General features: G+C 37.2%; 1 protein-coding gene across 1 annotated transcript in view; it reads left to right on the top strand.

Annotated features, from left to right (window-relative positions):
* Window positions 1-17,158, top strand: part of LOC139405167 (NLR family CARD domain-containing protein 3-like) — a 144,434-nt gene that overhangs the window by 17,810 nt on the left and 109,466 nt on the right. The window lies entirely within an intron of this gene.

Raw genomic sequence — 17,158 nt, 5'->3', positions numbered from 1 at the left:
CACGCTAGACACACACTCACACACACTGGACACACACACACACACACTGAACACACACACACACTGGACACACACACACACACTGGACTCACAAACACACACACATACTGGACAAAAACACACACACACACACTGGACACACACACAGACTGGATACACACTGGACACACACACACACACTGGACTCACAAACACACACACACATACTGGACAAAAACACACAAACACACACACACACAGTGGACACACACACACACTGGATACACACTGGACACACACACACACACTGGCCTCACAAACACACACACACATACTGGACAAAAACACACAAACACACACACACACACTGGACACACACACACACTGGATACACACACACACAGAAAACACACACACATACTGGACAAACACAAACACACATACTGGACAAAAACACACAAACACACACACACACACAGGAAACACACACACACTGGACACACACACACACACATGCGCGTCTTCCTATAATTGTGACCTTGACCCAGGACCTCAACAATAACATGTCTTTTATGTTGAATAACAAATTGTACAATTATATCTGGACATACTCTCCATAGTTGTATAATTATATATGGACATACGCTCCATAGTTGTATAATTATATCTGGACATACTCTCCATAGTTGTATAATTATATCTGGACATACACTCCATAGTTGTATAATTATATATGGACATACGCTCCATAGTTGTATAATTATATCTGGACATACGCTCCATAGTTGTATAATTATATCTGGACATACACTCCATAGTTGTATAATTATATATGGACATACTCTCCATAGTTGTATAATTATATCTGGACATACACTCCATAGTTGTATAATTATATCTGGACATACACTGTATAGTTGTATAATTATATATGGACATACTCTCCATAGTTGTATAATTATATATGGACATACTCTCCATAGTTGTATAATTATATCTGGACATACGCTCCATAGTTGTATAATTATATCTGGACATACTCTCCATAGTTGTATAATTATATCTGGACATACGCTCCATAGTTGTATAATTATATCTGGACATACGCTCCATAGTTGTATAATTATATCTGGACATACGCTCCATAGTTGTATAATTATATATGGACATACTCTCCATAGTTGTATAATTATATCTGGACATACTCTCCATAGTTGTATAATTATATCTGGACATACACTCCATAGTTGTATAATTATATCTGGACATACACTGTATAGTTGTATAATTATATATGGACATACTCTCCATAGTTGTATAATTATATATGGACATACTCTCCATAGTTGTATAATTATATCTGGACATACTCTCCATAGTTGTATAATTATATATGGACATACGCTCCATAGTTGTATAATTATATCTGGACATACACTCCATAGTTGTATAATTATATATGGACATACACTCCATAGTTGTATAATTATATCTGGACATACGCTCCATAGTTGTATAATTATATCTGGACATACGCTCCATAGTTGTATAATTATATATGGACATACTCTCCATAGTTGTATAATTATATCTGGACATACTCTCCATAGTTGTATAATTATATCTGGACATACACTCCATAGTTGTATAATTATATCTGGACATACACTGTATAGTTGTATAATTATATATGGACATACTCTCCATAGTTGTATAATTATATATGGACATACTCTCCATAGTTGTATAATTATATCTGGACATACTCTCCATAGTTGTATAATTATATATGGACATACGCTCCATAGTTGTATAATTATATCTGGACATACACTCCATAGTTGTATAATTATATATGGACATACACTCCATAGTTGTATAATTATATCTGGACATACGCTCCATAGTTGTATAATTATATCTGGACATACTCTCCATAGTTGTATAATTATATATGGACATACTCTCCATAGTTGTATAATTATATATGGACATACGCTCCATAGTTGTATAATTATATCTGGACATACTCTCCATAGTTGTATAATTATATATGGACATACTCTCCATAGTTGTATAATTATATCTGGACATACGCTCCATAGTTGTATAATTATATCTGGACATACTCTCCATAGTTGTATAATTATATATGGACATACTCTCCATAGTTGTATAATTATATCTGGACATACTCTCCATAGTTGTATAATTATATCTGGACATACTCTCCATAGTTGTATAATTATATCTGGACATACGCTGTATAGTTGTATAATTATATATGGACATACACTCCATAGTTGTATAATTATATCTGGACATACGCTCCATAGTTGTATAATTATATATGGACATACTCTCCATAGTTGTATAATTATATATGGACATACTCTCCATAGTTGTATAATTATATCTGGACATACGCTCCATAGTTGTATAATTATATATGGACATACTCTCCATAGTTGTATAATTATATCTGGACATACGCTCCATAGTTGTATAATTATATATGGACATACTCTCCATAGTTGTATAATTATATATGGACATACACTCCATAGTTGTATAATTATATATAATTATATATGGACATACACTCCATAGTTGTATAATTATATATGGACATACGCTCCATAGTTGTATAATTATATATGGACATACTCTCCATAGTTGTATAATTATATATGGACATACTCTCCATAGTTGTATAATTATATATGGACATACTCTCCATAGTTGTATAATTATATATGGACATACTCTCCATAGTTGTATAATTATATCTGGACATACACTCCATAGTTGTATAATTATATCTGGACATACGCTCCATAGTTGTACAAGTATACAAGGATATATTGTACTTTTCATAATAAAACAGACTTGAAACAAGAAAAGGCCTGTTAATTGTGAAAACAGTTTGTTTATTGATTTAACGTTTCCTCTGTCAGGTTGATGTTAACCTGCGACTGGTTGAAACAAGAAAAGGCTGTTAATTGTGAAAACAGTTTGTTTATTGATTTAACATTTCCTCTGTCAGGTTGATGTTAACCTGCGACTGGTTGAAACAAGAAAAGGCTGTTAATTGTGAAAACAGTTTGTTTATTGATTTAACGTTTCCTCTGTCAGGTTGATGTTAACCTGCGACTGGTTGAAACAAGAAAAGGCTGTTAATTGTGAAAACAGTTTGTTTATTGATTTAACGTTTCCTCTGTCAGGTTGATGTTAACCTGCGACTGGTTGAAACAAGAAAAGGCTGTTAATTGTGAAAACAGTTTGTTTATTGATTTAACGTTTCCTCTGTCAGGTTGATGTTAACCTGCGACTGGTTGAAACATGAAACAAATATGAACTGAAATACAAAACAATTAAATATGTGGAATAGAATTAAACAAATTGTACAATTAGTACAACATAGTGTTGTGATGCAGGGTCACTATAGCAACAGAGTGTTGTAATGCAGGGTCACTATAGCAACATAGTGTTGTGATGCAGGGTCACTATAGCAACAGAGTGTTGTAATGCAGGGTCACTATAGCAACAGAGTTCTCTCTCCCTCAGCTCTCTCTGTTTTCTGCTCTCTCCCTCTTTCTGCTCGCTCTCCCTGCTCTCTCTGCTCTCTCACTCTCTGCTCTCACTCTCTGCTCTATCTGCTCTCTCAGCCTGCTCTCTGCTCTCTCTCTGTTCTCTGCTCTCTCAGCCTGCTCTCTGCTCTCTCTCTGTTATCTGCTCTCTGCTCTCTCAGCCTGCTCTCTGCTCTCTCTGCTCTCTGCTCTGCTGCTCTCTCTTTTCTCTGCTCTCTCTCTGCTCTCTCTTTTCTCTGATCTCTCTCTGTTCTCTGCTCTGCTGCTCTCTTTTCTCTGCTCTCTGCTCTCTCTCTCTCTCTGCTCTTTCACTCTTTGCTCTCTCACTCTTTCTTTGCTTTCTCAGCCTGCTCTCTGCTCTCTCTCTCTGCTCCCTCTCTCTCTCCCACACTCTGCTCTCTCTCTCTCCCACACACTCTGCTCTCTCTCTCCCACACTCTCTGCTGTCTCTCTCTGCTCTCTCTCTCTCCAACACTCTTCTCTCTCTGCTCTGCTGCTCTCTCTTTTCTCTGCTCTCTCTCTGCTCTCTCTTTGGTCTCTGCTCTCTCTCTCTCTCTCTGCTCTTTCACTCTTTCACTATTTGCTCTCTCACTCTTTCTTTGCTTTCTCAGCCTGCTCTCTGCTCTCTCTCTCTGCTCCCTCTCTCTCTCCCACACTCTGCTCTCTCTCTCCCACACACTCTGCTCTCTCTCCCACACTCTCTGCTCTCTCTCTCCCACACACTCTGCTCTCTCTGCTCTCTCTCTCTCCCACACACTCTGCTCTCTCTCTGCTCTCTCTCTCTCTCCCACACTCTCTGCTGTCTCTCTCTGCTCTCTCTCTCTCCCACACTCTTCTCTCTCTCTCTCTGCTCTCTCTCTCTCCCACACTCTGCTCTCTCTCCCACACTTTCTGCTCTCTCTCTCTCTCCCACACTTTCTGCTCTCTCTCCCACACTTTCTGCTCTCTCTCCCACACTTTCTGCTCTCTCTCCCACACTTTCTGCTCTCTCTCCCACACTTTCTGCTCTCTCCCCCACACTTTCTGCTCTCTCTCCCACACTTTCTGCTCTCTCTCCCACACTTTCTGCTCTCTCTATCTCTCACTTTCTGCTCTCTCTCCCACACTTTCTGCTCTCTCTCCCACACTTTCTGCTCTCTCACTTTCTGCTCTCTCTCCCACACTTTCTGCTCTCTCTCCCACACTTTCTGCTCTCTCACTTTCTGCTCTGTCTCTCTCACTTTCTGCTCTCTCTATCTCTCTCTATCTTAACAGTGGTGAAGTTTGGACAATCACCACTTGATGGCAGTGTTAAACCAGAAGTGATGAAAACAACATCACTGCAGAGAGAGAGAGAGAGAGTCTAATATACTGATATACAGCAACATTCAGAAAGTATTCAGACCAGAGAGAGAGAGTCTAATATACTGATATACAGTAACATTCAGAAAGTATTCAGACCAGAGAGAGAGAGTCTAATATACTGATATACAGTAACATTCAGAAAGTATTCAGACCAGAGAGAGAGAGTCTAATATACTGATATACAGTAACATTCAGAAAGTATTCAGACCAGAGAGAGAGAGAGAGAGTCTAATATACTGATATACAGTAACATTCAGAAAGTATTCAGACCAGAGAGAGAGAGTCTAATATACTGATATACAGTAACATTCAGAAAGTATTCAGACCAGAGAGAGAGAGAGTCTAATATACTGATATACAGCAACATTCAGAAAGTATTCAGACCAGAGAGAGAGAGTCTAATATACTGATATACAGTAACATTCAGAAAGTATTCAGACCAGAGAGAGAGAGAGTCTAATATACTGATATACAGTAACATTCAGAAAGTATTCAGACCAGAGAGAGAGAGAGAGAGAGAGTCTAATATACTGATATACAGCAACATTCAGAAAGTATTCAGACCAGAGAGAGAGAGTCTAATATACTGATATACAGCAACATTCAGAAAGTATTCAGACCCCTTGACTTTTTACACATTTTGTCACGTTACAGCCTTATTCTAAAATTGATTAAATGTGTTTTTCCCCTCATCAATCTACACACAATAACCCAGAATTACAAAGCAGAAACGGTTCACTTTATGTGTGAACATTTTCATTAAAAAAACTTAGATATCACAGAGGGAGAGTAGAGTAGAGAGTCAGAAAGTAGAGTAGAGTAGAGAGTCAGAACAGAGGGAAAGAGGGAGAGAGAGAGAGAGGGAGGGTAGAGAGTCAGAACAGAGGGAAAGAGAGAGAGAGGGAGGGAGGGTAGAGAGTCAGAACAGAGGGAAAGAGAGAGAGAGGGAGGGAGGGTAGAGAGTCAGAACAGAGGGAAAGAGAGAGAGAGGGAGGGTAGAAAGTCAGAACAGAGGGAAAGAGAGAGAGAGGGACGCAACGTTAATTATTTATGAAAATCGCAAACAACACTGTCATCTCAGATTTTCTAAATATGCTTTTCAACCATAGCTACACAAGCATTTGTGTAAGAGTATTGATAGCCTAGCATAGCATTAAGCCTAGCATTCAGCAGGCAACATTTTCACAAAAACAAGAAAAGCATTCAAATAAAATCATTTACCTTTGAAGAACTTCGGATGTTTTCAATGACGAGACTCTCAGTTAGATAGCAAATGTTCAGTTTTTCCAAAAATATTATTTGTGTAGGAGAAATCGCTCCGTTTTGTTCATCACGTTTGGCTAAGAAAAAAATCTGAAAATTCAGTCATTACAACGCCAAACTTTTTACCAAATGAACTCCATAATATCGACAGAAACATGGCAAACGTTGTTTAGAATCAATCCTCAAGGTGTTTTTCACATATCTATTCGATGATAAATCACTCGTAGCAGTTTGGTTTCTCCTCTGAAGAAAATGGAACGCGCATGGACGTGGAGATTACGCAATAATTGCGACGGAGGACACCAAGCGACCACCTGGTAGAAGTAGTCTCTTATGGTCAATCTTCCAATGATATGCCTACAAATACGTCACAATGCTGCAGACACCTTGGGGAAAACGTGGAAAATGTAAGCTGACTCCTAGCTCCTCCACAGCCATATAAGGAGTCATTGCCATGACGCGGTTTCAAAAAATGCAGCACTTCCTGATTGAAATTTCATCTTGGTTTCGCCTGTAGCATCAGTTCTGTGGCACTAACAGACAATATCTTTGCAGTTTTGGAAACGTTAGAGTGTTTTCTATCCAAAGCTGTCACTTATATGCATAGTCGAGCATCTTGTCGTGACAAAATATCGCGCTTAAAACGGGAACGTTTTTTATCCAAAAATGAAATACCGGCCCTAGAGTTCCAAGAGGATTTATACAGATAATTTACACAAAATACAATATAGTAATAATATAAATTACCTGAGAATTGTATGTCATCCAGTCTTAATATGAATTGTATGTCATCCAGTCTTAATATGAATTGTATATCATCCAGTCTTAATATGAATTGTATGTCATCCAGTCTTAATATGAATTGTATGTCATCCAGTCTTAATATGAATTGTATATCATCCAGTCTTAATATGAATTGTATATCATCCAGTCTTAATATGAATTGTATGTCATCCAGTCTTAATATGAATTGTATGTCATCCAGTCTTAATATGAATTGTATGTCATCCAGTCTTAATATGAATTGTATGTCATCCAGTCTTAATATGAATTGTATGTCATCCAGTCTTAATATGTTTGTATGTCATCCAGTCTTAATATGAATTGTATGTCATCCAGTCTTAATATGAATTGTATGTCATCCAGTCTTAATATGAATTGTATGTCATCCAGTCTTAATATGTTTGTATGTCATCCAGTCTTAATATGTTTGTATGTCATCCAGTCTTAATATGAATTGTATGTCATCCAGTCTTAATATGTATTGTATGTCATCCAGTCTTAATATGAATTGTATGTCATCCAGTCTTAATATGAATTGTATGTCATCCAGTCTTAATATGAATTGTATGTCATCCAGTCTTAATATGAATTGTATGTCATCCAGTCTTAATATGTTTGTAGAAACCAAATATTGATACATTGTTAAAAACATTTTTAAAAGTATTTTACATTTAGAGAGCGATAACACACACGCACACGCTATACAATGTCAAGTAATTGTTTTCTATAACTGTGTACATCCACTAGGGGGAGCCAGTGATCCACTCTTGAGTAGAGCCTTGCTTTGGCAATTTCATGGTTCTGAGTCACTGAGACATGTCACACAAAATGGACATTTGTTTGTTGAAAACATTAGGATAAATACATATGTGAGTAGAGTCCTTTCTCGTTAATATTTTATTTTTATCTCTAACACAACATCTAATTTATTATATACTATATAATTTATAAAATGCATTAAAAGTGGTCCATCTTATAAAATAATAAAATAATACAATGATCCCTTTTTGTATTTTTTATTGACTGAGACATACACTGGACAGTCCATCCTCGGACATCCCAGGATGACCCCCTGAGGACACTTTTTAAAAGGTTAAAGGTTAGGCAGGATTAAAACTGTTTTTTCAAAGACACTAGGGACACCCCTTGTGTGCATATAGTTCCCTTGTGTGTAAGAGACCCCCTAGATGAACAACATGTTGACCATTAAAATATGGATTGCTGAGAACTCTTTAAAAGTTGAAAGGTTATACAGGTTTAAAACAGTTGTTGTTTTGTAAAACCTTTATATAAATCATAATCGTTACTATTACACAATACTACACATTACTACACAATAAACATTATTATCACACATTACTAAACAATACATGTTATTATTAAACAATACCACACATTACTAAACAATATTAGGGCCTATTGTAACCTGACACCCCCATCAGTCTCTCCTTTTCAGGGGCCTATTGTAACCTGACACCCCCGTCAGTCTCTCCTTTTCAGGGGCCTATTGTAACCTGACACTCCCATCAGTCTCTCCTTTTCAGGAGCCTATTGTAACCTGACACCCCCATCAGTCTCTCCTTTTCAAGGGCCTATTGTAACCTGACACCCCCATCAGTCTCTCCTTTTCAGGGGCCTATTGTAACCCGACACCCCCATCAGTCTCTCCTTTTCAGGGGCCTATTGTAACCTGACACCCCCATCAGTCTCTCCTTTTAAGGGGCCTATTGTAACCTGACAACCCAATCAGTCTCTCCTTTTCAGGGGCCTATTGTAACCATCAGTCTCTCCTTTTCAGGGGCCTATTGTAACCTGACACCCCCATCAGTCTCTCATTTTCAGGGGCCTATTGTAACCTGACACCCCCATCAGTCTCTCCTTTTAAGGGGCCTATTGTAACCTGACAACCCAATCAGTCTCTCCTTTTCAGGGGCCTATTGTAACCATCAGTCTCTCCTTTTCAGGGGCCTATTGTAACCTGACACCCCCATCAGTCTCTCCTTTTCAGGGGCCTATTGTAACCTGACACCCCAATCAGTCTCTCCTTTTCAGGGGCCTATTGTAACCATCAGTCTCTCCTTTTCAGGGGCCAATTGTAACCTGACACCCCCATCAGTCTCTCCTTTTCAGGGGCCTTTTGTAACCTGACACACCCATCAGTCTCTCCTTTTCAGGGGCCTATTGTAACCTGACACCCCCATCAGTCTCTCCTTTTCAGGGGCCTATTGTAACCCGACACCCCATTAGTCTCTCCTTTTCAGGGGCCTATTGTAACCCGACACCCCATTAGTCTCCAAATCCCCATCTTCAAGCTGTGAGGGCCTCAGACGTTGCCTCTTCCACACTGGCTGTCCAGGGCCTATTGTAACCCGACACCCCATTAGTCTCTCCTTTTCAGGGGCCTATTGTAACCCGACACCCCATTAGTCTCCAAATCCCCATCTTCAAGCTGTGAGGGCCTCAGACGTTGCCTCTTCCACACTGGCTGTCCATGGCCTTCCAGGTCCTATTGCAACCTGACACCCCATTAGTCTCCAAATCCCCATCTTCAAGCTGTGAGGGCCTCAGACGTTGCCTCTTCCACACTGGCTGTCCATGGCCTTCCAGGGCCTATTGTAACCTGACACCCCATTAGTCTCCACAAGCCTCAGACGTTGCCTCTTCCACACTGGCTGTGGAAGAGTCCTATTGCAGGTCCTATTGCAACCTGACACCCCATTAGTCTCCACAAGCCTCAGACGTTGCCTCTTCCACGCTGGCTGTCCATGGCCTTCCAGGTCCTATTGTAACCTGACACCCCATTAGTCTCCACAAGCCTCAGACGTTGCCTCTTCCACGCTGGCTGTCCATGGCCTTCCAGGGCCTATTGTAACCTGACACCCCATTAGTCTCCACAAGCCTCAGACGTTGCCTCTTCCACACTGGCTGTCCATGGCCTTCCAGGGCCTATTGTAACCTGACACCCCATTAGTCTCCACAAGCCTCAGACGTTGCCTCTTCCACACTGGCTGTCCATGGCCTTCCAGGGCCTATTGTAACCTGACACCCCATTAGTCTCCACAAGCCTCAGACGTTGCCTCTTCCACACTGGCTGTCCATGGCCTTCCAGGTCCTATTGTAACCTGACACCCCATTAGTCTCCACAAGCCTCAGATGTTGCCTCTTCCACGCTGGCTGTCCATGGCCTTCCAGGTCCTATTGTAACCTGACACCCCATTAGTCTCCACAAGCCTCAGACGTTGCCTCTTCCACGCTGGCTGTCCATGGCCTTCCAGGTCCTATTGCAGGTCCTATTGCAACCTGACACCCCATTAGTCTCCACAAGCCTCAGACGTTGCCTCTTCCACACTGGCTGTCCATGGCCTTCCAGGTCCTATTGTAACCTGACACCCCATTAGTCTCCACAAGCCTCAGATGTTGCCTCTTCCACGCTGGCTGTCCATGGCCTTCCAGGTCCTATTGCAACCTGACACCCCATTAGTCTCCAAATCCCCATCTTCAAGCTGTGAGGGCCTCAGACGTTGCCTCTTCCACGCTGGCTGTCCATGGCCTTCCAGGTGTTGTAAGTTTTCTTTTCCCTGATAGATCAACCTTCTTGATCGTTCAGCCCAAGTTTTGTCTTGAGGACAAAAGGGACCATCTTCGTAAATGTTCACGATGGTGGAAAAACTGCTGTACTTGTTTTATCCTATCAAGCTCTGTAAACCAATCTCACCACTTGAAGCTAAAGACAGGCACAAAGTAGTTGACCACTGTACAAGCGTTTGAAAATACATATGAACTAACAGATTTGGTTGCATTTGCGCTACTGAATTCAGAAAAAACTCAAATTGTCACTTCGGAGTCTGGACTATACGCTGCTGAAGAGACAGGATGTCCTTAAAAGGGCATGAATGTACCCTAAATACTGAAGAGACAGGATGTCCTTAAAAGGGCATGAATGTACCCTAAATACTGAAGAGACAGGATGTCCTTAAAAGGGCATGAATGTACCCTAAATACTGAAGAGATTCTTATGGCTTTCAAATCATCTCTCCTGCAGACTTCCTCTTCCAACACGTACCCAGGCAGGGATGTTCAGCTCAGGGCCTGTTAGAGCTGACATAGAGCAAGTCTTATCTCAAGACATTCTCTCATGCGAAACGAAGGAGAGAAAACACCAGGTTTTTGGCTGAAAAAGGTTGTTGAGACAGCTGTGTGTGAAAATCTTCACTGTTGAATCGTTGGAAAATATAACCCTTATGGCCTTCAGTCATATCAATCCTACCATTAAAACAACCAGGTGCATCACAAAGAATGGCTTTGATGGTTTTGTCATTGTGGACCACACATGAAGGACCCCATACACCTAGAATTGGTCTAGGAGACATGATTTCTGTGGTTTATCTATCTTGAGGTTTCTTGTTCACAGGACAAGTCTAACACTAACTTATAACTCAGTCAGACCGACCCGGAAAATGACTTGTTCATTCTACAAGGGGTCACAAGGTCACTACACAGCAGCTCCATCAGTTCAAACACATTTTCTTTCAGTTCAACAAGATCCCCACACATCAATCATCAGGCCATTACTTTTTATTACAAACATTTGCTTTACTTCAAATTAACAGCTGCACTATCAAGTTACATAACCACACCCTAAATAGTATGAGGACATCTGGACAGGATGTCCTTAAAAGGGCATGAACGTACCCTAAATAGCATGAGGATATCCGGACAGGATGACCTTAAAAGGGCATGAACGTACCCTAAATAGCATGAGGATATCCGGACAGGATGTCCTTAAAAGGGCATGAACACAGGACACAGGAATAACTCGTCCATCACCTTTGGACAGCAGCCGTCGACTATATTCTCTCTTACAGTTCTACAGGAATATTAAATGATGTGTTAAATATATTCTCTCTTACAGTTCTACAGGAATATTAAATGATGTGTTAAATATATTCTCTCTTACAGTTCTACAGGAATATTAAATGATGTGTTAAATATATTCTCTCTTACAGTTCTACAGGAATATTAAATGATGTGTTAAATATATTCTCTCTTACAGTTCTACAGGAATATTAAATGATGTGTTAAATATATTCTCTCTTACAGTTCTACAGGAATATTAAATGATGTGTTAAATATATTCTCTCTTACAGTTCTACAGGAATATTAAATGATGTGTTAAATATATTCTCTCTTACAGTTCTACAGGAATATTAAATGATGTGTTAAATATATTCTCTCTTACAGTTCTACAGGAATATTAAATGATGTGTTAAATATATTCTCTCTTACAGTTCTACAGGAATATTAAATGATGTGTTAAATATATTCTCTCTTACAGTTCTACAGGAATATTAAATGATGTGTTAAATATATTCTCTCTTACAGTTCTACAGGAATATTAAATGATGTGTTAAATATATTCTCTCTTACAGTTCTACAGGAATATTAAATGATGTGTTAAATATATTCTCTCTTACAGTTCTACAGGAATATTAAATGATGTGTTAAATATATTCTCTCTTACAGTTCTACAGGAATATTAAATGATGTGTTAAATATATTCTCTCTTACAGTTCTACAGGAATATTAAATGATGTGTTAAATATATTCTCTCTTACAGTTCTACAGGAATATTAAATGATGTGTTAAATATATTCTCTCTTACAGTTCTACAGGAATATTAAATGATGTGTTAAATATATTCTCTCTTACAGTTCTACAGGAATATTAAATGATGTGTTAAATATATTCTCTCTTACAGTTCTACAGGAATATTAAATGATGTGTTAAATATATTCTCTCTTACAGTTCTACAGGAATATTAAATGATGTGTTAAATATATTCTCTCTTACAGTTCTACAGGAATATTAAATGATGTGTTAAATATATTCTCTCTTACAGTTCTACAGGAATATTAAATGATGTGTTAAATATATTCTCTCTTACAGTTCTACAGGAATATTAAATGATGTGTTAAATATATTCTCTCTTACAGTTCTACAGGAATATTAAATGATGTGTTAAATATATTCTCTCTTACAGTTCTACAGGAATATTAAATGATGTGTTAAATATATTCTCTCTTACAGTTCTACAGGAATATTAAATGATGTGTTAAATATATTCTCTCTTACAGTTCTACAGGAATATTAAATGATGTGTTAAATATATTCTCTCTTACAGTTCTACAGGAATATTAAATGATGTGTTAAATATATTCTCTCTTACAGTTCTACAGGAATATTAAATGATGTGTTAAATATATTCTCTCTTACAGTTCTACAGGAATATTAAATGATGTGTTAAATATATTCTCTCTTACAGTTCTACAGGAATATTAAATGATGTGTTAAATATATTCTCTCTTACAGTTCTACAGGAATATTAAATGATGTGTTAAATATATTCTCTCTTACAGTTCTACAGGAATATTAAATGATGTGTTAAATATATTCTCTCTTACAGTTCTACAGGAATATTAAATGATGTGTTAAATATATTCTCTCTTACAGTTCTACAGGAATATTAAATGATGTGTTAAATATATTCTCTCTTACAGTTCTACAGGAATATTAAATGATGTGTTAAATATATTCTCTCTTACAGTTCTACAGGAATATTAAATGATGTGTTAAATATATTCTCTCTTACAGTTCTACAGGAATATTAAATGATGTGTTAAATATATTCTCTCTTACAGTTCTACAGGAATATTAAATGATGTGTTAAATATATTCTCTCTTACAGTTCTACAGGAATATTAAATGATGTGTTAAATATATTCTCTCTTACAGTTCTACAGGAATATTAAATGATGTGTTAAACATATTCTCTCTTCCAGTTCTACAGGAATATTAAATGATGTGTTAAATATATTCTCTCTTACAGTTCTACAGGAATATTAAATGATGTGTTAAATATATTCTCTCTTACAGTTCTACAGGAATATTAAATGATGTGTTAAATATATTCTCTCTTACAGTTCTACAGGAATATTAAATGATGTGTTAAATATATTCTCTCTTACAGTTCTACAGGAATATTAAATGATGTGTTAAATATATTATCTCTTACAGTTCTACAGGAATATTAAATATATTCTCTCTTACAGTTCTACAGGAATATTAAATGATGTGTTAAATATATTCTCTCTTACAGTTCTACAGGAATATTAAATGATGTGTTAAATATATTCTCTCTTACAGTTCTACAGGAATATTAAATGATGTGTTAAATATATTCTCTCTTACAGTTCTACAGGAATATTAAATGATGTGTTAAATATATTCTCTCTTACAGTTCTACAGGAATATTAAATGATGTGTTAAATATATTCTCTCTTACAGTTCTACAGGAATATTAAATGATGTGTTAAATATATTCTCTCTTAAAGTTCTACAGGAATATTAAATGATGTGTTAAATATATTCTCTCTTACAGTTCTACAGGAATATTAAATGATTTGTTAAATATATTCTCTCTTACAGTTCTACAGGAATATTAAATGATGTGTTAAATATTTTCTCTCTTACAGTTCTACAGGAATATTAAATGATGTGTTAAATATATTATCTCTTACAGTTCTACAGGAATATTAAATGATGTGTTAAATATATTCTCTCTTACAGTTCTACAGGAATATTAAATGATGTGTTAAATATATTCTCTCTTACAGTTCTACAGGAATATTAAATGATGTGTTAAACATATTCTCTCTTCCAGTTCTACAGGAATATTAAATGATGTGTTAAATATATTCTCTCTTACAGTTCTACAGGAATATTAAATGATGTGTTAAATATATTCTCTCTTACAGTTCTACAGGAATATTAAATGATGTGTTAAATATATTCTCTCTTACAGTTCTACAGGAATATTAAATGATGTGTTAAATATATTCTCTCTTACAGTTCTACAGGAATATTAAATGATGTGTTAAACATATTCTCTCTTACAGTTCTACAGGAATATTAAATGATGTGTTAAATATATTCTCTCTTACAGTTCTACAGGAATATTAAATGATGTGTTAAATATATTCTCTCTTACAGTTCTACAGGAATATTAAATGATGTGTTAAATATATTCTCTCTTACAGTTCTACAGGAATATTAAATGATGTGGTAAATATATTCTCTCTTACAGTTCTACAGGAATATTAAATGATGTGTTAAATATATTCTCTCTTACAGTTCTACAGGAATATTAAATGATGTGTTAAATATATTCTCTCTTACAGTTCTACAGGAATATTAAATGATGTGTTAAATATATTCTCTCTTACAGTTCTACAGGAATATTAAATGATGTGTTAAATATATTCTCTCTTACAGTTCTACAGGAATATTAAATGATGTGTTAAATATATTCTCTCTTACAGTTCTACAGGAATATTAAATGATGTGTTAAATATATTCTCTCTTACAGTTCTACAGGAATATTAAATGATGTGTTAAATATATTCTCTCTTACAGTTCTACAGGAATATTAAATGATGTGTTAAATATATTCTCTCTTACAGTTCTACAGGAATATTAAATGATGTGTTAAATATATTCTCTCTTACAGTTCTACAGGAATATTAAATGATGTGTTAAATATATTCTCTCTTACAGTTCTACAGGAATATTAAATGATGTGCTAAATGTGTTATTTTAATTGTAATTGAAACAATTGTGTGATTCCAAGTGTCTTATTGTTCGTAACAACTCAGTTTGCTGCTATAGGCAGTTAGCTGCCTACTGTGACAGCTAGGTACTGGTTGCAACCTTGTAACTTTCTGATGGGAATAGTTGAAGACCATGTTTAGTTTCCAAGTGCTACTGAATAAGCTCAAGTTGTACTCAAATGCTCCAACATGATACATGTCATTATTTAAGTCTATCATTATTCTAGTCTATCAATCCATTTGAAATCTTTATCTGCAGCGCAGGTTGCTCTCTGCCATACTTTACATAACACAAGGGCAGCATATATAGCCTCCTACTGATAGGATACTGCCTGTTCTCTGAGCTCTTTATGTTTCTGGAGGCTGATGTCCCTTTATACCACAGGCTGGACAGTCCATGTCCTTACAACAGGCTGGACAGTCCATGTCCTTACAACAGGCTGGACAATCCATGTCCTTACAACAGGCTGGACAAACCAGGGCCTTATGACAGCAGATAGAATCCTGATGTCCCTTTTTGGGAACCCACTAAGTTACTGATGAACTCAATCTGAACCTTTCAGTATTAACTAGTGGTTCTGGTGAAAAATGTCCTTTAAGTATCTCCACAATATCCCCATACGTCTTATTACCTGTTCTGTCTGGATGTAACAGGCTGCCTAGTAAATTACATGTCTTTGGCCCCATTACACTAAAAACTTTAAGCACAATGTTGTCCTCAACCATGTTATTTACAAGAACAGAATATTCAAACCTTTCTGAATATGAGCTCCACTGCTCAATGGCTCCATCAAACTGTCCAATGGTTCCATCAAACTGTCCAATGGTTCCATCAAACTGTCCAATGGTTCCATCAAACTGTCCAATGGTTCCATCAAACTGTCCAATGGTTCCATCAAACTGTCCAATGGTTCCATCAAACTGTCCAATGGTTCCAACAAACTGTCCAATGGTTCCATCAAACTGTCCAATGTTTACAACAATTCCAGACATTTTTCATTTCTCAATAGGCTCCAGTGTCACGTTCTGACATTAGTTATTTTATTATGTCTTTGGTTTAGTATGGTAAGGGCGTGAGTTGGGGTGGGGAGTCTATGTTCTTTTTTCTATGTTGTATTTCTGTGTTTGGCCTGGTATGGTTCTCAATCAGAGGCAGCTGTCAATCGTTGTCCCTGATTGAGAATCATACTGAGGTAGCCTGGTTTCACTGTTGAGTGGTGGGTGGTTATTTTCAGTCTTTGTGTTTCTGCACCAGACAGAACTGTTCCGGTTGGTTTCACTGTTGAGTGGTGGGTGGTTATTTTCAGTCTTTGTGTTTCTGCACCAGACAGAACTGTTCCGGTTGTTTCTTTGTTGTTTGTTATTAATTTTTTCCATTAATTAAGATGAACACTTACCACGCTGCGCTTTGGTCCTCACCTTCTTACACCGACGACAGCCGTTACATCCTGATTGTCATTCACTTTAGCATTGTCCTCAACCACAGCAATATTTTCCTCAGTCATGTAAACTTCATTAATTTCGCTCATTTAG

Source organism: Oncorhynchus clarkii, unplaced genomic scaffold (genome assembly GCF_045791955.1).
Source record: "Oncorhynchus clarkii lewisi isolate Uvic-CL-2024 unplaced genomic scaffold, UVic_Ocla_1.0 unplaced_contig_8549_pilon_pilon, whole genome shotgun sequence".
Lineage (NCBI taxonomy): Eukaryota > Metazoa > Chordata > Actinopteri > Salmoniformes > Salmonidae > Oncorhynchus > Oncorhynchus clarkii.
Note: the sequence above shows the minus strand (reverse complement) of the source record. Positions and strands in the feature narration are given on the sequence as shown.